Source organism: Larus michahellis, chromosome 3 (assembly GCF_964199755.1).
Source record: "Larus michahellis chromosome 3, bLarMic1.1, whole genome shotgun sequence".
Taxonomy (NCBI): domain Eukaryota; kingdom Metazoa; phylum Chordata; class Aves; order Charadriiformes; family Laridae; genus Larus; species Larus michahellis.
This window is the reverse complement of record NC_133898.1, coordinates 36,980,411-37,006,086: the sequence shown is the minus strand read 5'-3', so window position 1 is coordinate 37,006,086 and position 25,676 is coordinate 36,980,411. Positions and strand designations below refer to the sequence as shown.

The window sequence follows — 25,676 nt, the reverse complement described above, 5'->3', positions numbered from 1 at the left end:
TTCATGTTTGCCTGGACTTTAATAAGATTAGTGATACCTCACAGATAATTGACTATTTCTTAACGGTCATTGCAATATAAATCTATTTTTCATAAAAAAGTCAATTTAAGCTTAGAAAATTCAGCTTTTGTTTGTCTAATAATCAAATGCTCTGTTCTTGATGCCTGTCTTCAAACTCATAAAATTAACAATTATGGTTTTTGCCCTTTAATACAATACATATTTATTTTGGCATGAATCCTCCTTGAGGTATTTTTAGGTAAAACAGTAAGAGTGGACCACAAGAAGGATGCAGTCTTTTTTTCCATTTTCTGTGCATACTTTCTCCTTAAGTAATCAAAGTGAGAATCCAAGATTCAACATAAAGGATATCCCTAAAATCTAGGGAGTAACAGGACCGTTTGCATTTAAGGAAGGAGCCTGGGGCTTTGAATCCTCTTGCAGCAAGAATCATCAGCAGGGAAGTCCCTTGCTCTATTTGCTTTCCAAAACAACTCATCACAACTCTCATGGCAGAAGCAGTTCTAACTAGGAGTCCCTTCAGTTGTGAGCTCTTGGGAAGGCAGCACTGACAATATTCATCGCGTAACTACAATCGCACTCTAGGCTGGTTTTATTCACTATATGAACAGGTGGTTGCTGCTATTTCCCCATACTTTTCACGCAACTGACCCTATATGCAGTGGCAGTTTCAGCCCCAAATATGCCTCTGTTTTCCACAATCCACCCACCTTCTTCTCAGGTTAGTGTCATGGTCCTTGATGGAAAATTCTGTACAGGATTTGTAGCACTTATAGCCTGTAGAAAAAGGTCATATTTTGGCTCTTGACAAGGTATGTTCCCTTTATTTACGATCAACATAATTCTTTTGGTCTTATGATTCATCCTATGCTAGGACATCAGAATAGACTACTATGAAAATGTAAACTCAAAAGCCTTCTAACCAGATTCTAGACTTCTGCCTGAGACAATGCGTCATGGACATTCATTTCTAATATGCCTGACTGTGCTGTGATTGAGGTTGCTGTCAACCACAGACCTTGAAAACCCAAGTCAACAGATGCTTCTCCAAATTAAATCTACAAGCCTTTGGAGATTCTCCAAACCGAGTCTCTACCAACAACATATTTTAGCAAACCAGCTACCAGCACACAAATCCCATATCTTTTTCCAGAACCAAAGCCAAAACAGACACTGCAAGGAGCTTCAGGCTTCTTAGATTAACTTCTACAATGGACTTGGCAATAGCAAACAAGCGTAATTTTGAGAACAAGCAGTAGAGCAGTATTCTTGGCTGGCATGCACCTCAGTCTGCATACCCAACAACAACAATGATAAATAAGGGGAAAAGGGTGACAAAGGTTTGGAGATAAGATTCTGTCTGTTCCTTGCTTTCTTTTTGCTTCTCTTCAGGAATCTGATTGCAAAAGGATTGGAACAAACACTTGCCTATCAGGAAAATGGGAAAGCCCAACGGGACTCAACAGCTGCCTATGGAGATACTATGTTGTTGCAGGTATAGAATATAGTGTTATTTTCATTATGAGAAGAAAATCTAGACCAACATCAAGAAGTTTGCAAAGCATTATGTCAGTTTACCTTCTAGTTTAGAGGGATGGCCAATGTCATTCATTATTATGAATGCAGTGCATGAGATCCATGCTGATTTTTTCCACAGTCCTAAGTGGCAGCAGCATGCCGTTTTTGATGGACTTCATCTTTAATAAATGTATATAAACAAAACATCTCCGTGAGACATAGCGAAAAAAAACACCTCAAGCTTTCTTAGGCTCAGGTGGTCTACTACTTGCTTATTTCAGAAACTGCATCCTTTATCAGGTTACACACCACGAGCAGTACATCTGGTAGTAGGGAGCCTAGAACAGTGTTTTGCATCAGCTTGGCCGTGCAGGTCAGCAATTTCCCTGAACAGGCTATTTCTATTTAGGACACATCAGGCAAGTGTGGTGACATGCTAAAACCCCTTTGCCCAAGAGCAGTGATGGTCTAAAACGATTTTTCCCCTCTGCCTCTGGTTTTCAGGAGCACACAGGTACAGGAAATTTTAATTTTGACTTCTCTCTATCACGCTCTCATGGTTTTACACTGAGGTGGCTTCCAAGAAGACGAGTACAACATGCAGAAGTGTTTCACAAGGATACTATGTCTCCCATTCTCTTCTCACCCAGTAAAAGCCAGCTGATCATTGCATTTCACCTCCCTATTATGCATATTTTCCAACATATTTATGGGCTATGCTTTTGCCAGGGGGAAGGAGGACCTCAAACCATTCTTACATAAATTCTATACTCCTGTCACGTCATCATATTAGACTTAACCCTCTCTCAGATTACTTTTTTCCTAACAAAGTTCCTGATCTTTATATGCTTAAAGCTTATGAGAGAACTGGCTGAGGTGAGGCAAAACAGCATTTCTTTGACCTGTTCTTCTTGCGTGTACAGAACCTCCTCCTCCCCCCTACCCCTCAAAAAAATCACCCATATTTCTCCTTATTAAAAAATGAGTTCATTACCAACCATGCCAGCCTGACTAAGGAAACACTCAAGGTAAGGGTATGCCACATGCACCGTATGGTACATGTCTTGTTGCGGCAGTTTCCAAGTGTACGGTACAGATTGTACAAACATCTTTATAGAGCTTATCCAGAAGAATGTATTTCTTTTTATTTAACAGCAAATGCAATTGCCGCCTAGAAGAAACTGCTTCCTTGGCTTCGGAAACTAAAAACATTCCTGAAATCATTATGAGGTGAGATGAAAACAGGATTAAAGGGAAATAAGTGGCACATACTGCCAGGAGCAATTTCCAATAAAATTTGTACCAAGTGCCCTGGGAGGGAGGAGATGGTTGGGGACAGAAGTCATGTTCTTCCTTTTTAAAGTCTGCCTTACACGTTGATTTAGAGACTTCTCTGAACAGCAGTGAGTAAAGCTATTCAAATCTATAAAGTCAGGACAGTCAGCTAGATCTGAATGTCATAAGGAAAAGTCCATGGATTTATGGATCTTGTGAAAAACAGCAATGAGAGAACAGCCCGGTGCAGATACAGACTTTGTGGCTCACTGACCAGCATTCAATTAATCACCCGAGGAGGGGAGGGAAATGCAATCGTCCCGAACTGTTTTGTTAGGATATTTGTGCACCTGCTGCATTGCAATTTAGAGCAGTGTGTTTGGCTTCCCTCCTAAACAACTGGAGTCCTATATTGTCAACAGAGGCCAAGAGTACATGCTCCTTTATGCGGGGTTAGTTGATCTACTGTCATGTTCCTCTATAAAAAAAAATAAATTAAAACGGTTATGTTGGACTGAAACCTCCAAGACTTTCTTTCCTAGTACTGAATTCCCCCAGCCACCACACCCCAAATTTCCACTGATAGCAGCTTTAATTACCCCAAAACATGTGAAATTATGCCTTGTTTCCTCTTCCTGAAAGTAAATTAAAACAAAAAAAATAATTTGATCTCTTACAGACTGATCAAACCACCAGGTCTTTATCAAGTGCTCAAGCATTCACGCTAAGATACCTCTGCAGATAACACACAACTTCATAGCCTCATGAAATACGCAGCGGCTCGGAGCAGAATGCTCAAACTGAGATGCAAACAGGTGCCCTTGCCCTCCCCCTCCCTGAAGTAGCCCGAGAGTTGCCTTTTTTCCCCCATTTCTGCTGCTGAATTTTATTTCGTCACTTCAAAAACCCAACCATAATCTGTAGTGGAGAACTAGATCTTAGATCACAGACATAAAAGACAGAAGGGACCATCTTTCTGACAAGTGAGAATAAAGTACCTTAATAAGAGATTAGTTGGATATTTAGCCTCTCTCACTTGACGCCAGCCAAAATACCCTGTGTTAACACTTTACAAGAAAGCAAGAATTTCATAGCTGCTAAGAAGTAAGCACATGCACTATTTTCACATAAAATTGGGAATGATAAGAATTTTCTGAAATCAAGTCTAAGATATATTATTTTTCTCTCTTATTTTGCATATATTCCTGCTCTGACCTTCCTCCTTCCACAGACTAATTACTTTTTGTTTATAAAGATATTTGCATAACATTTTTAACCAGATCATAGTCATCCGAACAAACAGCAAATAGGAAGGTTATTAAATGATAACGCTCCAATTTCTGTGACTTTCAATTACTGAAACAATATTATGTGAATGCCACAGGGAAAACACAGTACAACGTTTGGTAAATACTGCACAGAACATTGGAGCAACTCTGGGAAACACATCAGGTTTCTCTGGATATTATAGAGCCCTGATAAACTTCTTTTGCTTTAGAAACTTCAGTGGACACTCTGAGGCTACTTCAGAGGACACTTTCCCAGGAAACAGAAGTCAGATCTCATGGGATACTTCAGGTTTAGACTAAGGGGTATTGATGAAGTTTAAAATTAGAAATACTGTGAAAAGGAGACATACAGAATCAGCTAGGGAAGAAGATTTAGTTTTAAGGATTTGTGACCTGATGGAAAGCACAACGGGTGACTAGCAAAACAGGAAAATTCAAAGTATTGCTGCAGTGTAGGTGAGATGTGCATTACAAATGCTAGGAGGATGGGGAGAAGACAGCAGTTGGGATTGCAGTGCAGGACTGGGGTACATTAGGCCTGTATTCAGACACAACTACTATCAACAAACCAAGAGAGGCACTAGAAAGACAACAATGAAAGAGGACAGGACACCCTTGACTCTTTGAGGACACTCTTGACTCTTTGAAAGACAATAGTCTCAGGAACAATAGCCTGGAAATGAAGAAAGTTACCGCTAGTAAGGACAAATAAACAATACAGTAAACGTTCTGATTAAACTCCAAGTGGCCACAACATCATCACTGTTTTATATTTTTCTTCGATGGAGATTTAAAAAACAATATGGAGAATTAAGTATTAATACAGCTAGCTATCATTAATATAAAAGCCTGCTAAAAAGACTTTTGTGCTCACACTTCAATGTAATCTCTCTTCAGAGGAATGGTACCTGTCACTTATCACCGGGCAGGATGACTGAACAGACAGAACTCCTCAATTAAAAAAAAAAATATGGAAAAGGCACAGACTCAATCTGTTCTGTGGTACAGAGGGACTTTTCCCATAATGATGGCATCAGCGACTCCCCCCCAGGTCCCACAAAGCAAAGACATAATGACATTAGCATGGGGCAGGGATGAAGAAAAATGAAAAACAAAGGAAAAAGGCAGCTTTCCTGGTCATGTCAAGGTGATGAACACAGAATGCTTCCTGTCCTCTTACAGCTTCTTTTGATATTTTATAGGGTATAAGGACATAGATTTCCTTTCTTCAGTTTGCGTTCATCATCTGGCTGGACTGACAGTGTAGGAGGCTGATATTCTCCATGCAGCCCCCAGGATCATGACGGAATGAGCTCCCTGGAGCAGCAAGACACCACACTGCCAAACGACCCAGTCCTAGAAAAAAAGTCACTTCAATGGCAAGAATTGTCAGGGAACTTAGGTACCTCTTGTTACAGCACTGCTCCATACAAGAGCTGTGTGTCAAAAAGGAACAAGATTCAACATCTAAGAGGTTCCTTCCAGTCCTAGGTCCCCATGCAAGCAAATAATGTTCACACACAGAGCACTGTATGCATATTAGCTTCTCTGGACTGAGCTTACTGCTGCATCTGTGGCCAGTCCTTGGCATTCCTCTGCTCTGCATTTACAGATTTCTTTTTCAACGACCTCCTGTTCCCTAACATTTCAGGCATGCCCTCATAGAATCATAGAATCATTTAGGTTGGAAAAGACCCTTGGGATCATCGAGTCCAACCACCAACTCCACTCTACAAAGTTCTCCCTTACACCATATCCCCTAACGCCACATCTAAACGACTCTTAAACACATCCAAGGATGGTGACTCCACCACCTCCCTGGGCAGCCTATTCCAGTGTCTGACCACTCGTTCTGTGAAGAATTTTTTCCTAATGTCCAGCCTAAACCTACCCTGCTGCAGCTTGAACCCATTCCCTCTTGTTCTATCACTAATTACCTGTGAGAAGAGACCAACACCAACCTCTCTACAATGTCCTTTCAAGTAGTTGTAGAGAGTGATGAGGTCTCCCCTCAGCCTCCTCTTCCTCAAACTAAACAGTCCCAGCTCCCTCAATCGCTCCTTGTAAGATTTATTCTGCAGGCCCTTCACCATCTTCGTTGCCCTCCTCTGCACTCACTCCAGCACCTCGATATCTCTCTCCTGTTGAGGTGCCCAGAACTGGACACAATACTCAAGGTGTGGCCTCACCAGTGTTGAGTACAGGGGGACAATCACCTCGCTACTTCTGCTGGTCACACTGTTTCTAATACAAGCCAGGATGCCATTGGCTTTCTTGGCCACCTGGGCACACTGCTGGCTCATGTTCAGACGCTTGTCTATTAGAACCCCCAGGTCCTTTTCTGCCAGGCAGCTCTCCAGCCACACTTCCCCAAGCCTGTAGCGATGCATGGGGTTGTTGTGGCCCAAGTGCAGGACCTGGTACTTGGCCTTGTTGAAGCTCATTCCATTAGCGTTGGCCCATCGGTCCAATCTATCCAAGTCTCTCTGTAGAGTCTCCCTATCCTCATGCAGATCAACACTCCCACTTAGCTTCGTGTCATCTCATGTCTCTCTATCCCATGTCAAGGTTCGTAAATGCTTCTCTTACCATTCTTTCTCATTCCTCTTTCTCTCCTATCATTTTCTCTGCCCTGGAAAAAATCATTCAATATGTAAAAGGGAAGAGGGACAAGAACTGAGATCATAGAATGGCTGAGGTTGAAAGGGACCTCTGGAGGTCATCTGGTCCAACTCCTTTGCTCAAGCAGGGCCATCTACAGCAGGCTGTCCAGGACCATGTCCAGACAGCTTTTGAACATCTCCAAGGGTGGAGACACCACAACCTCTGTGGGAAATCAGTACTTAGCAGGATGGGAGTGTTCATGAGTTTTCATGTTTAAAGCAAAGAAAAACTGTACCATTGTAAACAGGACCCTTATTTCTAAAGCTATGGTATTGTGGGCTACTGACTTGAACTCAGGAATAAGATCTGAGCTAGTAAGTTTTTCACTCCAGTCTACTTACACACCCATAGGAGAAGTAATTCCAGTAACGTCCGTGGTCACCACTACATTAGAGGTACACGCAGCTGCTCTATGTGCGTACACACCCGAGAGCAGCAACCGTGAAAGTGAAGCACACTATTATGCTCTTGGGACTTGCTCAGTCCCAACTGTAATTACTCAGTTTTTCTTGCCAGCAATGAAAAAAAGAAATAATATTCCACCAACATCAGCCACAGGAGTCTTGAAAAAAAATAAAATTATAAAACAGATAATTTAAGGTTGGAGCCTGGATTTCCCATCAAAGGAATACCCTAAAGAGACACAGGGTGAGCTTCAGAGACTGTCGAAGGAGAGCTATTTGATCTGTCTGTCATGCTGAACTGTCTGGAGAAATGGCAGTCTACCAGGTGTGGTGAAAGACTACACGATATGGACACCTGTGTTTGGGACTAAGCACAGCCCACTCGTTTAACAAGCGGTAATGATCATGCACTGTACAGATCATTTCAGATACGCTAATGACATTTGAAAGTGAAAAGCTATTTGCCCAGAGACATCCACATGATGTTCTGAGGAGATTCCTCACAAAAACACCACGGCAGAGCTACCGGTCAGAGGTATGGCAGGATGCAACGTTAACATACCCCAGAATGAGGAAAAAAAACCCGCCCACTGAAATCAAGTCCCAGCACCCAGAGCTCAGCCTGCAGGTGTGTGGCAGGCAGCCAGGCTGGCCCGGGAGCTCAGCAGCTGCGGCCACATATTGCCCACCTGCTAATGCAATGAAAGGCACTGCGGAGGATCCACACCACTTTCTTTGGCAGCAGGCAAAGTGACAACATGATCCTGTGTATCAATTACAGCTCTCTGCTGAGTGTCACAGCCTTAATTGCTGAAAGCTGAACAATTTTTCCGCCCTGAGGTTTCTGCGAGACCAGCTCTTCCCTCTGACCGGTCCAGTGGTGCTTGGACACTGTGAAACAGCTGCTCTGCTCCAGGCTGGAGGGGCTCGAGCACTGACCCAAAATCTGTGCAGTGCTTTGGGTCCCGCCTGCTGTCATCGCTCCCTTCACGCTGCTCGGAGGCGCACTGCGCTCACTCCTGCGGAGAAGGATTCGTATTACGGAGTCACCTGTGCCAATTTCTGCACTCACGTTTAACACGGCATTAAGTCTTCCCCTCATACTCTTTGGATGGAAAAGCTCCACTGTGCATGCAATGGCTAGTATTTGTGAATTATGTGCAAAACCTATGTCTTCCCCATACACTGTGGGGCTGCTTCTGTGCAGCACAGAGAGAGGAAAGGTGAGGCAGAGCAGGCTAAAGGCACTGCCTCAGTCCCCAGATATTACAGAAACATAGAAATATAGATGCTTTCACAGGGGCTGGGTGCTGCATGAGGAAAAAAAAAAACCAAAAAACCACAACCACCCAAAAAACACAACACACTCAATCTTCTGTGAGTGGATTATTTGCTCCAGTGCACCAATAATGCTCAGAAACTGCATAGCTATACAAGCAGGGTAGAGGAATCCCAGATGTTCAGTGGTGGATGAGGCCACCTCAAGGCTTTTGAGGGAGGCAGGGAGAATCTCACTTCCCTGAGGATGAAAAGTTAAGCCTCTAACTGGGATACATAACTCCAGCTATCAAAACAAATGAAATAAAGATAAGGAACAGAAATAGAGATCTAGAGGGTCAAATTTGCTGTTTGCCAGGAAGATAGATGGTGGCTGTGTTTCTTCAGCAGTAACTACTGCCTCTTTTACAAAATCCCCCTCTCAAGCTCAGCTTTCTGGGCTTCTAAACACAGGCAAAACAGCATGGACAATCACAAGCTGCTTTGTGGTCCCCCAGCTGCCTGCTTCACTGGCAAGCACCCTCTTTGCCTGTGCCTAGAGCCAGCCCCGAGAACTTTGCTGGCTAATACAGCAAAACCCACAGCACAGAATACAGCACACAGGCATAAACAGGTGCCACGTTTCTACGCAAAGGAACTGCATCCAGAAACCCATGGCTGTTCTCAGTTCCTTTAAAAAAAAAACAAAAAAAAAACAAAAAAAAACCCAAAAAACCAAACACCACCACAACAAAACATACCTTCTTGCTAAGAAGGTGGCAGTGACAAGTAGGAGGGACCTGTTAATGACAGGAGGCTGGCACTCAACCACTGTAAGCCCTCACACCGCTTGTCCCTAGGAGGACATGAGGAGCAAGCAGCTCCTGTCTTGCTAGGATGCTGACTGTAGAAATTAGTAAATTCATGGGGCCCAGAAAGCAATGCTATGCTTCAGTCGAGACATTAAAAAAAAAAAAATACGCTAACTCCAGCTGTAACGTTATTGTTGTAAGCATATTCCTACCAACAAGTAGTCCACATCGAAACGTACCAACATATTCGCTAGCTTGGTTGTGCTCAGCCAGAAACGACACAACGTAGATAATCAAGGCAAAACAGGACCATTAAAAACAAGCACATCCATCTGTCAAATAACAATAAAAGCCCTAGTCGTAGGAAGTTTGTGCAGCATTTGCTTTAGTTAATAGCAAAATGCTTTTCCAAGACAAGAGCAGAGCAAGATAATATTCTTTTTTTCTTTTTGAGAAGTGGGTTGGTTGGTTTTGTTTGGTTTCTTTTTCTTTTCCTCTTCCTTCTTCTCCACACCCGCCACGTTCCCCCTCCCCGAGATGCTCTAGGCAGCCAAAAATAATTACCCCCAATATGACCCTGTCGTTTCTGTAAACAAGTATCTTCCAGCCAATTAGGGTAAATTGCGTGCTTGGTAGCGCCTGAAAAAAAAAAATAAAAAATATTTAACCCATTTCCCATCCATTTATCTCTACTCATCAGGCAGGAAAGCTGAACCAAGGATTCCGTAATGTCTATCAGTGGGCTAAACAAACGCAGAGAAGCCTGGCAAATGCTTCAGATATTTAAAAAAAACAGGACCCAAGAAAGGTTTTAAAATTAATCCTTACTGTTCACTATGAACTAAAGTTTATGCCACAAACCCTCTTGTTTGTTTCAAGTAGTACTGCACCGCAGCAGGAAGCCAAATTGATATGGTTATGACTCCTAGGATAAACATTTCTCTTATGTAAGCACATATCATTTCAGATCTTATCTATGGTGATCTGCAAGAGAACTTAGGACCCCAGGTTTGCCAAATCTGGAACTTCTGATAGCATTAGTCTAATTTTAAGTTCTGAAAAGAAGAAAAGATTGACTCCTTCCGTAGGGGCATGGATATGACAATCAAACATCTACAGTGGGACTGCATAGCTACAGCTGAATAGATAATAGACTCCTGGGTTTGATATTTTAATTTCCCCTCTGTTAGTTAGTTTTTCTCCCCCAAAGTATTTCTGATTTGGAATGAGATTTTCACACTGAAAGTTTTTGGGGTGGCGGAATTCCAACAAAGAAAAAAAAGCAAAAAAGCAAATGAAGATGGAAGAGGTATCCCTGAATATTTAATTAAATCTGACGTGATTATTTTTTTTTTTTTTTTACATAATTTCTGAGTTCATTTTGATGTCCTTGCAAAAATGTAATTTTTATTTATTTTTTTGAGGTGGCAGGTGCCACTTCAAAGAGGATACTGCAACTGCTTTCTCTAACATCTCATGGGCACATAGACAGCTTTCAGCTGCCTGTACCAGCCAGATGAGCTAAAATTCCTCTCAATAGCTGGAAACACTGTTTGTTTCTTTTGTGAGAGGCTAGTCATAAAACAGAGCACTAGATATATACACTTCTTCTGCTCAAAACCACAGAGAGGGCAGAAAACCAGAGCCCTTTTGTTACACGGTAGTTCAAACTGTCATTTCCCCAAGGCAGGAGACTTGGTCCCTGCTCTTTCTGACTCAGAGGGGATACTAGAAAAGCACCTCTTGCATCTCTGATGCCCCCATTGCCAGTCATGCTCACTCACTCGCTCTCACTGGCCTGGTCATCTGCTTATTTTTAATGGCTCATGTGCAGCAGAAGAAACCAGGAGTAACTTTCAGAGCAGCCAGGAGATGACAGCGTCTAGCCGGAAGGTGGGAAACAGGGGCCCATGTTCCTCCCTGTCGAGAGGAATAGGGACTTGAATGTGGTCTGTCACATCCTAACACCCGAGTCTAGTTATCCCACCTTTCCACATGGGAGCAACAGGAAGATGTCTGAAAACACAAACCTTGCTCTGCAGGGTAAAACAGTTTCTAGCCCTCTACTAAAACCGATGCCTTTTGCCCTGGCCCTTAACTCCAAGGGCCTCCCTGAAAGTTAATACAATTTCTTCTGTCTGACAGAAGGCAATCTTTGGCCTGCAGTGAAATCGCGCTGTGGAGGTTTATCTAGCAGAAATAGCCTTTTCCCTGGACTCCAGCGCGCTCCTGTAATCGATGTTCACAACCTCAGGGAAACCCATGTATCAGAAACACCTCAGGAAACACTTATCACCTCCTTACCTTCTGAACGCCAGGTGAGGGGACAATGTATGCTTTAGCTCAAATTATCTGCTCTAGTGAGATTCAGGAATTGCTGTCAGCAAGTGGGACACCTACTGGGACTCCAGGAAAGGAAATACTTATTCAACCATTGTTGAGCCATAATTGAAGGTTTAGGTTTACTGGAGTGAGGTTCAAGATGAGAGTCAGGACATTTTATCTGTCCTCTGAGCCTGTACTCCTCTTCCTGTTTGTTTGTGAAACAAAACCAATCTGTTGCATGACTTGACAAACTAAAACAACAACGTATCATTAGCAAATTAAGAGACGATGAGTTACCTTCCTCAAAGCAGAAACTGATGGAACAATTTATATTCTAGGTCTCCAGTGTTAAGCCTCCTGGAACAGTGCAAGTTAAGCAAAGGTCTGCTGTACTTACAGTAACACCTTTTCAATACTGCTGCTAACGGGCAAGTGTAATGCACTGAGAAGGACCATTCTGTCCTAGAGAATTTATTATTTTAAATGGTCATGGCTGTGAATTATGTCTCTCTCTTCACATTAAGTAGTTTTAGAAAAAAATATTACCGATTAAAGATTTTAGATACAGACATAATTCTAACCTGAAACATCTCCCACTGTACTTCAGTTCCCAAAAAAAGAATAAATATGAGTCATAAATACACTCCAGTGCAAATCTCTTCCGTGTCTTTTTGTCACAATTCCTCAATTCAAATGAAGGTCTTTGTTTACCAGTAAGTACTGTAAAAGGATGACATATAACACTGTTGCAACACGACTGACTTTTTTTTTCCTGGTGCTCGTTACAAAACATGAATCCAGGTGACAAAAGCAGCCACAGAATTTAACTGTCTTTGTCACAGCCATTTTTGGCTACAAAGAATAAAACTACAAATACTGAATGAAGTCTTTTGTGGTACATTGTACAGAACTCAAATCCCATCTCAGTCAGAAGATTAGAACAGGCAATGGCTCTTCTGTCTGTCTTGCGCTTGTCACGTAATCACTTTTAATCGATATACTCTTTGTTTACCTTGGTATAGGTAGGGCAGCATAAGACAATGTAAAAGAGGACACGTGTTACAGAAAGCAAAAGTGGAATGCAAAGCAGCAAGGAAGGCTCCGCTACTAACAAACTGAAGACCAGAAAAAGAGTAAGGCACCCATTGCAAGGCAGGTAGGAAGCAAAAGGCACCACCATATTGCATTAGTGACCGTATCTCCCCAGGCCTTTCCTTCCCTGCGAGTCAGTGGTGACGATGACCATCCCTGTTCATGTTCGTGTCGAGGAGCAGAGTAAGGGAGCAAGCCTGGCTGTGTGCCTACATCACTTCACTTGTCTCCCGTGGTGGTGGAGACTGAGACCTCCTGCACCGAGAGCGCTCTTATTTTGCTGACTTTGTGCTTTAGGAGAGCCCCTGCTGCCCTGGCTCTGCAGCAGGTAGCTGAGATTGTGTGTTTGCCTGCAACTTTTTTTTTTTTTTTTTTTTTTTTTTTTTTAGTCTTTGTACTTTCCCCAGTTTCAGCAGTCCCACAAGGAATCTTTTCTTTTCACTGTGAACTAGCTCCTAACTACAGGGGGTTTGCGTAAGAGAAAGCCAGAAATATAGAGTAGCCATAATATCATGAAAAAATGTGACTCTTGTTTCCTTATGCTATAGTTTGCGACAACACTACAGATGCTTACACAGATCTGTTATTCAATGTCTGGGTCTCAGCTGAGTTTCAAAGTCCTAGTGACTTTCTGTGCCAAGACTCTGTAAACAAATTGCAGTTGCTTATTCATCATGCTTTGCAATATCATAATACAGCATTGAAAACACTAGTCTCAGATCACCTCGTCCCTTTTGGGAAGGGAAAAACAGACACAAAGTCAGAAGGCAGAGAAAGTTCCACATTCCTAACTTTTAATTTCACACAGAATCAAAACAAATGAGAACACTCCCAAAAAGTTCTGATACCTTTTATTTTCTGAGATTGCCTTGTATAGCTAGAGATCCCACATCAGCATCTCCCTTTATGGTCCATCCACAAACACTTCATGGAAGTGCTGAGAAATGACTTTTTCACGTTTCCAATAGGAATAAGTTTTGATCTCTCAAAATATCTTGCCAGCCAAGTATTCAATATCCCAACTGGTCTGAGGAAAACTCCACCCATTTCACTTGGTTGGCTCACAAAGAGCCTTTATCCCTTCCTCCAAATGGTATGGTCGCAGGTGGATTTCCTACTCTTTTATCTTGCTAACTTTGTTGAACTGAATGAGATAGACTCCTAATAGCAGTAAATACTGACAGATGTAGAGGAAGAAAACTAGGTACATTGCAGTTATTGCCACAGCAAAATAAGTTGACTAAAATACCACCACAGTAGAGGGCTTCTTTCAGAAACAATAAATCAGGACTCATATGTGCAAGCGATTACATTTGCAGTACAGCTTAGAAGATTGCCTAGCACCATAATTTGAGAATTTTTACTGCTAGTTTGGTTTACTGCTTGGCTTTAAATCCTATTTAAACAATCCTAGAAGGATTGCCGCAAACCTCAGAAGCACAAGGAGTTCCAGAACCAGCTGCCTTCAAGCGCAGGAAGGTTGCAAGCTTCAGTGCCAGCCACCCCTGGAAGCCTAATCCCGGAGGAACATTTCAGAAGGGTTCTTTATGTTTTAACCTATTAGTTTCCTGGAGGTTTATTAGGAACATGCAAGGTCAACCACTGACTAAATATCAATTTATTACCAAGGTTGGATTTATTGAATTTCAGGAGCTCTATAGCAGCTATGTACTGGCATGTATCATTATTAAAATTAATTTGAGGTCTAAGTTGAAATCCAAATCAAGAGTTTAATGAATAAAATGAAAAAATCAATCAATCATTCTCACTTGGATAATTTGCAACAGATGCTTTACATCTGATCCTCTGCTATGGGTGGCATCCTCAGCATATGCTCTAAAAAAATAGGAGGTAGAAGATGTGTGTGTGTGAAACTAAATAACAACAACAAAACCCAGAGATTTATACTGGCTTGTGATAAGTCAAAGGGAAAATATATTCCACTTACAGTAACAGAAGCAAAAACACTGATCTGCTAGGATCCAGCCTCTTACATCCTAGGTTAATCTGTTAAAAATAAAAATCTTCTCATAAGAAGAGAGAAAAATCCCGAAGCAGACAGACCAAATATCTCCTTCTGCTCATTGTCTAGGAATAATAGTGATATCAACAACACCAAAAAATAAAATAAAACCTAAGCAAAGGGTTTCCTAATTTAACATCTAGAGAGTTCAAGGAACATTAGCAAATAAAGGAGGGTATCATCATACCACAGATGGATACAATACTAAATATACGATGTCTTAGAGTGAATCAGTTAGTCACTGCTCCATTTCTGTGTCTCTGGTACTAAAACAGTCCCAGGGACAAACTGTCTCACAATGAAAAAAAACCAGACAGTTTTAAAGGGAAATGGCCATAACAGAGCATACAGCTACACAGCATCTGAGCTGTAGTTAAAGATTTCAGAAGCAATTAACATTACTTTTCCCAAGTGAAGCCAGTGGTGTAAAAATAAGGTAAGGACACAAAGTTAAGATAGAGATGAAGAGCTTTTGGACACCGAATGACGCCTATGTTTTCCATCCACATGACAACCACGTGCAGCAGTGGTTTTGGTCTCAGCTTTGGGGCCCACAGTATATATATTCACGTATTAGCTAGTCACCTGGTGACCTTTGTGGATGAATCAAAAGACCTACACAGTTCTCAGATGTGATTCATCAAGCCCACTAAGGTATCTATCATAGTAGGTTCTTCATTTACCATAGCTAAGCTGAACTGTACCATGAAAGTGAATTTCTCCTCACCAGTCCTAAAGGACTGCACATAGAAAACCTCAATATAGTCATCTAAATCACAAATGTCTGCTGTGGGTTTAGGCAAAAGCCAAAATTAGTATACCTGTTAGCAGGCTAAGATGCAAGTTGCTTGGTACCACGTGTGCCTGGTCCACCTACAGTACAGGAACACATAGCTTGGACTCATGCTGAGGCACAGTCTTGGTCCTCTGTGAGCTCAGATGAGGTTTATTCCTGAACATATACCTATGAACGAATAGTAAAGATGGCAAGCAGGACCAAGTGTGCAGATTGGCTCAGGTCAACATCAGATAGCATCAATTTAAGCTAAACATATTTTCACTGATTTCAATGAGAGCAGAATTTGGCCAATCATGAAAATGCCTGAAAATCCCACAACCAAGATATTTTTCCAAAATAACAAAAGGTTATTAAGAACCAGCATCACAGACCTGAGGCATTTACATAGAAGCTGAATTTTCAAAGTTATTCTGTACCCAGAAGTCCTACTGTAGGATCAATTAAAGAAAACAAAAACACAAACAAAAACAACCAACCAAACACAAAAACTGAAGAGCTTAGCACCCCATCTGCATTCACTATGCTGAGCACATCTGAAAAATCTGACCTTAAATTATTATCTCCGACAGGCTCAAAACGTGTTTTTTGAAGGAAGTGTGCTTGCTATCACGTTAGTGAGAAAAGGAACGAGGAAGAAAAGTGTAATCACAGTCATTTGAAACTGAGTATCTAGTTTGCCAAAATACATCTGAATATTTTTCCTTCTTATTCACTACTTTATCTTAGGCTGTCGGCTATGCTTGTGTCAGATACAGGCATGAAAGTATGATTTTTGTCTTGACAGAATCTCTGTATTAGAGAACAAAATTAAAAAAATATATGTATATTGTTAAAATACATATGACTCAACATCCCTCATTCAGGGCTACGAAAGACCTTAGAGCTTGATTCAAATTTGCGGGGAAGGAGGGAAGAAAAAAAAAAGAAAAAAAGAGAGAGAATGCTTTAATTTGGAAACCTGGCTTCTCTACAGCAACCAAGTTTTTCATGGGGCATCAGCAATTTATGAGAAAATTAAGTGATGAGAGTTAAACCAACTAAGTATCTTAATAACAACTCTCATGAGCTTTTACAGGTTTTGAACTCTTACAAAAGCCAAGAGCTCGTATTGATACTAATGTGAAAAATACAAGCGATGCACAAGTTAGAAGGAGCATGCCTAAATTTCTATGTATTTATTTTACATCTGACTTTTCTGGTTGTGAAAAGTAGGTTCAGGTAGGTCTTTTAAAATGAGAAGAGTCTAAAATATTCTCCTATGTTCCTTACACTAATTCTTTTGCATAGGCAAGAATGAAAGTATTTAAAAATTATTTTTCCACCTCTTGCATTGCTGGCTTTTATTTCATCTTTCTTGTCTTGGTCAGCAGGGGTAAACAAATCAGTTTCTCTCTCTCTCTAAGAATCCATTTTATTTCCTGTTTTTTCTGGACCAACAGGTACACTTAGATTCAAGTTTCTGGTTCTCAGAATACTTAAGCAATAATAAAAAAGAGTGTATTTGAAAAACAAAAATAAACAAAACCCCAACCTCTGCTGCTATTATATTGTATAATCTGTTTTTAACAAAAGGCTAAAAAAACCCCTAAGGAAACCCATAAAATCTCACATGCATTGTTTTGAGAAACTGTCTCATTTTAGCATGAGATACACAAAGAGAAAATAACATCGAACAGCCCCTAAAACAGGTGCACAGGGAGCACGGACAATAAGGACTCAGGGTTGCTAACTTCTGTGTTTGTTGCAAAATTCAAAAGGAGGAGTTTTGGTTTTACTTTGCCAGCTCTTGGAGTCTTGTGGTTAAGGAAGGCTCCTTTTTATATTTTTTTTTTTTTTAAAAGGTGGCCCATAATGGTTCAGAAACTGGAGAAGGGAGCCTAAAAATAGACAGCTCTACAAAAGGTAGATTAAGCCACATAAGCTTATCTCATTTGATGTTCAGAGTTGATGATTTCTGAACGCTTATGGTTAGCAAGACTTAATATTTCCTACCGTTTCTTCACAACCATCTTGCAGCCCCCCTTCCCTATGAAGAAAAAAAAAAAGAAAAAAAAGATGAATTTATTTGAAACCTTTACCCGTGTGAAACTGTGCAAGAAGCAGCCTTGCAAGAAGAACTGTGCAGAGAAGCCAGGCATTTGTCTGTCTTCCCACAAATAAAGCAGCAGCAGGGTACGTATGCCACAGAGCAGCCAGTACTGGTGATTCCGCGCCCCCTCCGAGGAGCACCAGCCCAGGGCTGCAAACAGTGCAGCCCTGCAGGGAGGCACCCCAGAGCCCACAGCAGTTTGTAACCAAGGCAAGATTTGTAATCTCTGCCTCCAGGAAAAATTGCAGGGTTTTTTTGGTTTTTTTTTTTTTTTGTTTTTTTTTTGTGTTTTTTTTTTGTCCTCCTAAGAAGCAAGTCTCTTTTCCACATACACCTATTTGTATATAAATGCATACATATATATATGTAATGCTTTTAAAATATACATAAAATTTATTTTTTACATATAACATTTATTATATATAATATATATTATCGTATATATAAAATTTATATGTATGTGTGTACTTATATATAAAAAAAAAAATCTTTGCTGGGAATTATCAGCACAAAGGCTGATGGCTCCTTTCAGTCTCCTGGTCATGCATAATGGACAGATATGGCAAGTGACAGCCAAAAAGGTAGAACTGAGACGAATTAAACTACCTGGATTCAGGTGTTACAAAACGAGGCGGTTAATCTCATCCCTCTGAAGGAAGCTATCACTGCAAGGAGAGGCCCTTCTTGACCATGGATGGCATTATCTTGACAAATGGGATGGGATGATTTTGCTTAAAGAGAAAGGGAGGGCAGATACTTTTAGAATTGCAGCAGTCATTCTAAAGCTGAATGGCAGTTTAAGTCTTCATCTTCCCTTGCAGCACATAATTGAGGCAATATCATTACCTCATTACCAGAGGATACTGCTGTAAGGTTTGAAAACGGCCTCTGAAGAGCCACTGACACCGCTTGAAGAGTTTTGAGAAAACATTGTGTTTAGAGACAAATTTAATTATTTATCATGTGTTTTCTGACTCAAATGAAAGGGCCTTTGCATCGTAAGCCACGGGCAGCAGACAGCAAGAACTGCCTGGATGAGAATGCACAAAGCGAGAGCTGTGACTGCACCATGGAAAAGTGGGCACAATTATTTTTTAATGCAGGTGGTGGCCCTCGGGACTGTCCCCCAGACAGACTCAAGATATGGTATCTTACGCCTACGCTGCAACACCATTACTTAATTCCTAGCTTTGGGCCTCACTTGCTAATATGGATGCATATTATCTCTTCCTCATCTCCAACATCTTTCATGCCATTTGTTTGCTTTTGGTCAGCTCTTGCAGTTCCCAATCCTCTTTGCCCATCTCCAGTGACAGTGACAAAACTCACACAAAATTGGAGACAAAGACCTTAGCAGTCTGAAGAAAATTGCAAAGCTCTTGCATTGACACTGGAACCACATGTATGGGTTTTATATGCATTACCAGTAACTCCCCAGAACAATTTATTTTTTTTTTTTAACTTCTTATATGAATGCATTTACAACAACTTGCAACTGCCTATTGAAGAGACAGCCTCCCCCCTTCCTCTTCGAGGTGTCTCCTGCTTCCCAATGCTGTCCATCTGGAGTACCTCCTGATGGCCAGGTGCAGTCATAAAACGATGCTTCTCAGCCCACTTAATTGTCCTCAAGTGACAGATGGGATTTGACTATAGCTGGTAAGCCATAAGCACATGAAGCAGATGAGCAGTTAATTAGCAATGCTCATGTTTCTGTGCAAATATCTATAGAAACTAGACATAAAAAGATAGCCTTATCAAGCCAGTTAGTCCATCCTCTTTACTAACACATTTTTTCCTCCTGTGGTATATTTTAAAGGTTTGGTTTTGGATTGGCTCTCTGCGCCACCCCCCCCACCCCCAACCTACTTTTAAAATCCCAAGTGACAAAGTTTCTCTGTGCTCCCTTAGGACACTATTCCACAGTCTAATAAAACTTGCTGTCAGGAAATCTTCTTTATGCTCAGCCTAAAGCTAGTTCTTGAAAAATTTGCCTTGCAACAAGGCAAAAAACATGAGGAAAAAAAAAAAATCTGATAACTCTGTAGAATAATTTCTTAAAAAAAAAAACCAAAACAAACAACCAAACAACCTGAGCCTTCATGTTTCCTAGAACACATTAGCACTTCTGTAAATAGTTGCATTAGAAAAAGAATCAGTGCAATTTCCTTTTGGAGACAAATTTCCCTTTATCATACCACACTACACAAATCTAAAGATTCTGGTCATAAAAAAACCAAAAAAACACAAAAAACCAAAAAACCACAAACCCAAACATATCAATAGGTAGAAATGTATGTGGTGATCCAGGAAGAATGGCAACACAGTCAGTCTTTCTTGTATTACAGATCAAAACACAACGGTCAATGCCTATGCAAGCAGACAGTCTCCCAACTCAAATTCACTTATTTAACCAGTATTCAAAACACAGGGAAGAGGCTGGAGAACTTTGCCTAAAGAATCCCCTCCTGGGACACAGTTATTCCATAAAATAAAATAACTCAGGATTTCCTTAGGTTTTCAGAGTAGCTCAACAACACATGAAAAATTGTACTAAAAACTCAGCCTAAGGAAAACTACTTCATGAAATCTCTGGAAATAAAGGCATACTTTAGTATATTACCTATACCACATTTAGCATGTTTCTTTTATATACATATGCCAGTCTTCTGATGTCCTTATGTGCGGAGCATCAGCCTCAAGAAAAGCGAGCTCCAAGTCCTGACAACAGTTGTCTCCGCCAGTCCTTTGGTCTCCCCTATCATTTTTCCCTCTTGCTTTAGAGCCCTTACTCTATTCTTTTCCATCTGAAAAGTCTCTTCCTAGAGGAATCCTCCACCAGCAACAGCAAAAACTCCCCTGGAGATGCAAGGCAGGTGACAGTGAAGTATTCAGCCCATATAAAACTCAGGTCAGTCTGAGAATAAACGCACGCCAAAAGTCTCAAATCAAAGCAGCACAGGCAATCGAAACCATATCTGTTCATCAGTAAGATGTGTACATGGAAGATTTTCCCCTATCTGCCATACCTTCTAACTTGTTACAGGGATTGACCCCTGTATGCAGGAGCTCAGACTCCTATACTGTCAGGAACCACAGCCTTCTAGGAGGCCTCTCTTCTATACAATCAGAAGTTATTGCTATTAGACTTGCAGATCAACAGTTTCTCAAGAGAGAAAGCAAAATGCTCTTTCTCTTCTTTTCAGCTTAAAAAGACATGTAATACAGGCTGACCTTTTCTTCCCAAGAAGTAAGTGAAGGCTTACCTGCTCCAGCCACCAGAGCTCAGCAACAAACCTTCTGGTGCTCCCACTAACACAGCCAACCACTGCAACTCTCAAGAAGCCCAAGGTGCAGATAGAATAATTTTCACCTAACAAGGAGTGAAACACTATAAAAGCTACCTGAATTGCTCAAGCCTGAGACTGAGATTTATATCAGCATCGTTTGCAAATCAGGGGTGCTAATAACTTAGTAAATTCAGCAGTGAAGGTCTGCCTCAATACCCTGGTAGAAGGTCACTGTTTCTGCCCACATTTGCAGGCACTGAGTAATTAGCACCTCTCTGCACCCTGCTGAAATACAGCTGTGGGCTCAGCCAAACACCGCATCAGGCTGTGCTATGAGGACTGCAGGAATTAGAATATCCTGAGTCAAATCAGTCTGAACAAATCTGAACTGCGTCATGCCTATGGTATATCCAGCCCAGTATCTTGTCTCCTCTAGTAGTCAATAAGGGAAACCAATCAAAAAACTTAAAAGCAATGCAAGCCTGCAGTGGTAATTTCCCAGAATATGCTCTCTCAGCCTCCTAGCTGCTTGTGGTCTAGCTAGCATTGTTAGCTGAAGATACTGTCTTTGCACGTAAAAAAACCCGTGTGTTTCTTTTGTTTAGTTCTCCAATTGGTCTATAAATCAATGCAAACATTTATCAATCCCTGCATTCTGAAGGAAAGGGTTTCACAGCTTTTCACAATCCCAAGTGCTTTATTTTGTCTGTTCTGGACCTGTCACTTGCCAGTTTAATCTGTTGTCCTGTAAGACTCGCATTAGAACAGACAAGGAACAAAAGTATCTTTCATAGTCTTAGATACCTTTATCATATCAAACCAGACTAAATCCCTTCCAGACTGAGGAGTAAAAAGGCTATTCAATCATTCGTCATGCAAAAACTTCTCCAGACGTACACCCAGGCTACGTTTCTCTGCATTTTTTCCAGTTCTCCTCTTCCAGGACCAGCTGTGTAACATCATTGATAAGAGTACTGAAGTCACTTCGCAGCTCAATCTGGACCTATTTGGGCTGTTGCAGACAAACAGGAAATTGTACTGGTTGATCCCCTTTACTGCATGCTCAGCACTAAAGGCAATGACCAATTTACTGTCACTGGATAATCATCTGCCGTACCTACAAAGCAGTATCACTTTGTACCAACCACAAAATCTTACACAGCACTTTCCAGGGTTCTCCAGGAGTTTTACATGGACTAGACCCCTAAACTTTTATTTTCTGAGCTAGGGAGTAGAGAAAGACACCTCAGCAAATAAGGAGATGTTTGCGGCATCAGCCAAAATCTCTTCCGTCTGCCATTCTATTTCATTACACAGAAAAGTAAATAAAATCATGAATGAATCATCACCTGAAAAATCTCGGGAATGCACAAATAACATTATTGATGACACAGTGAGTAAGCTATCTATATTTAATGACTACTACTGTTCTTACTTCTTTTATGGACTACATATGCTAATCACAGTGATTGTCTTTGAAGATTTATTGTCACTTTTTATCTCTGCTGTAGTCCCATATTAGAAGCTTTTGCATCAAGAAAAAAAAAAAGTAATCATGCTGCTGCTGACTGCATGATGAGGGGAGTTAGAGTGGGACCTTAAAAGTAACAGTTCTTCACAGGCAGTGCATCTTCATTTAACTGAATGTCATGGGGAGACAGAATGGGCCTGAGTAATTACGGGAACTATTAGTGCAACTAACAGACATGGAGGACTATCACCCTGTTTTGGGTAAGTGAGGTTTGGACGGCTGAGAGCGGGTTGTGGTCTACAGAATGAGGGACTAGTTGCAATTCAACCATTTTTGTTTGTATTTTTCTCAATGAATAACTATGCCAGTGATTTTGGGTCAGCTGAGTTTTCTGATGTTGCTAGATTGACCATTTTCACTACCAGATGCTGAGGTTATGTTTACCTGCACAGTAGAGCACAGAGAGATGAGAAGTCCTTGGGCTCTTCATCTAAAAACTAAGGGAATAACTCAGCCATGAGCTGAGATAAATTACATCCTCCAGAACTTCAACTGAAATAAGGAACCCCCAAAATTAAGAAGCCAAATAAATCTTGGGTGTAGCGTAATAAATACTCAAATCTTATATATGTTATATGAATAAAAGTTTTTTAGCCTGTCACTGGAGTAAAATAATGATATCAGTGGAATTTCTCCTAGTATGAAATTTAATCAGTAATTCAATATGACAATTCACAATAATAAGTAGAAAACATGTGAAGACGACTGGGTTTGCTTGGACATATACTTGGAAGATTTCTAGCATCCCAAGCAAGATAGGAAGCTAAGTATAGCTATTTCTGCATTTTCTGGATAATTCCAGATGCCAGTATATCCATATCCCTCCCAAATGACTATTAAATAAACCCATCAAAAATAAACAAGAAGATAATACATGTGATGACTACCTTCTTCAACTGTGTTAAAGCATGTAAACAATTGTACAAAAGGGTTCAGCGGCTTCTACTTTAGCTAATGCTTGCTATTTGAGTACTGTTTTCATAATGGCCTTGCTGAAATGAAAAGCCTAAATGAAACTCTCCTGTGGGCTTACTCATGTAGGCATAGCTGACGCTGTTGCTGCTGCTGCTGCTGCACAGCTCTGGGATTTGATCCCGTGCCCACTCCACCAGTTTATCGCTACCTTGCCATTGCCTAAGCCTCATCACAATGACACCCAGTTTAACGGGTGGCCTGATCAACAGCTCTGCTGCCGACACTGCGCGTGATCACAGACTAGTTTAAGCCAAAATCCATGCCGCATTTTTCCCGCTTGTAGAACAGTAACGGTAACCCAGTTTACATGGAAAGCATCAAGGATCAACTTATTCATATTTGCTCAGTCTTGAGTGGAAGATGCACTAAAAGTATCTGGAGTTGTTACTGCAGTGTCAGCATACTAATATACAGCCCCCAAAAGCTCTGTACCCTAGGAAGATTTTGACTTAAATCACCAGGAACTCCTCATTCCCCTTTCCCATGACTGAGAGAGATGAATCACCTGTTAAGGATAATCCCTAACACATTTAAAAGTGGAATAGTTGCGAGTTTCATTTTTAAGCATAAGATAATACGAACCGTGTACCAGCCAACAGGATTTCTGGTACGATGAGCACTGAACTGCTGCATGTGGCTGCTCTACCACGGGAAAATTTCCCTCTCTCACTTTTTTCAGCTGCCTCTCTTACTTTTCAGCTCTCACAGAAGCATTGGTGGTGAGGCCCTCTCTCGCCCCCATTGCTTCTGAATATCTAAAATTTCAAGGTTAATTCCCTCCAGAGATTAGGAACTGTGATGGCCTGCTTTGCCACGGCTCCAGCCTCCCACTCCACCACCATGTGTTCATTGCCATTTTACCTTCATATTATCCATCCTGTGAACCTTAAAGCAAATTCAGCATTTTTACAGCCTATTTTATTTGGAGATGTCATTGAACTATCTGTTGCCTTTATGCATAACCATCCAAAAAGAACAGACCTACTAAGCCAAGGAAACAAAAAATGAGAAAGAAGGAAAGAAAAATTCTACAACAAGAAGTGGCACCATCTCTGTCTGGCTATCAGCAATCCTCAAAATGTTAAGAAAGCCTGATTTTGTCAGACTTATTTAGATTAGACTGACTAATTATAATTTGAAGAGTGACTGTTTTCTACAAAATGAGAAAACTTATTTTCTGTAAAAATAGGACAATATACCACATTAAAGCTTTTCACATGACAAAAGTTCAAATTTGTTTTAAAACAAAATCCGCAAACATTCCAGCTGAAAAGATAAAAAAAAAAAAAAACCCAAAGAAAGATGTTGCTGAATAACCTCCCCACTTCTGCCCTCCCCTTCCCCAACATACCCAGTAAACTAATTTGGACAAAACCTATTCTTTAATGAAAAAAGTTGATTGGAAATTCTTCACCAGTTGTGTCTCTTCTTTTGCCAACATAGAATTGCTCCCCTGAGTGTATCCTTCATCTTCACTAGTCTATAAACACTTCATAAACATCAGTGCACTTAGGCTTAAGACAGGTCTCTGACATATGTTAGTATTATCTCCTATTACAAAAGCAGAAGTTTTATGCCTGTGGCCAAGAATGGATCTAACCATATGCACACACATAGGCAGCACGTGTATACAAGCATATGCATTTAATGATTTGAAAAAAGGAATTAAAAGGCATAGAAAGGAATTCAAAACGTTTTTTGAGCTGACTTGCAATGTTTTATTCAAACAGGAGGAAGATACTGTGGTTAAATTGAACTCATTTAACCTTTCCAAAAATATTTATTGATTCTGAAGTGGAAACATAATTGTGAATTATCAGAGCATTTCATTTCAAATTACCATTTCCATTTCAGAAGTGACCTAACATATAATATATGAAAGGGGGAAACGTTTCCAAAATAAAGCAAATTGTAGTCATGAAAGTTGTCCTCCCTTTTTCTTTGCAATCAAGTGTGGTTTTGACAAGTTTTAGTAAGTCCTGCATAGAATGCTTCTTGCAGGCTTACTTTGACTTTAAGACTAGAGTCTTAATTACAAGGTTATGCTTCCTTTCTGAGTTTTTTTTCTGGTTTTGTCCTACAATAAATGCATATATATTTATAGACATATATGTCACAGGAGCTGGTACTGCCATTCCTTTCCCTTGTGAGATGCCAGGATTTACTGGATATCAATATTAAAATGCATTTACTGCTATACAGTCTACATTTTATTTTTATTAATTTTTAATGGTGTTTATAAGTATCGATTTCAAAAAAATATTTGTTATGATTTAATCCTTACTTTATTTTTATTCATCTCAATTGTTTCA

At 40.7% G+C, this 25,676-nt stretch overlaps 1 protein-coding gene across 7 annotated transcripts in view; it reads right to left on the bottom strand.

The window, feature by feature from the left end:
• LRFN2 (leucine rich repeat and fibronectin type III domain containing 2) overlaps positions 1-25,676 on the bottom strand; it is a 223,089-nt gene that overhangs the window by 124,363 nt on the left and 73,050 nt on the right. The window contains exon 1 of one of the 7 annotated variants that reach the window (XM_074579692.1): positions 20,835-20,877. The exons of the other annotated variants lie outside the window; for them this stretch is intronic. The gene's annotated coding sequence lies outside the window, so the exon portion shown is untranslated. Of the gene's footprint in view, positions 1-20,834; positions 20,878-25,676 lie in introns of those variants that run through there. 7 annotated transcript variants of the gene reach the window in all.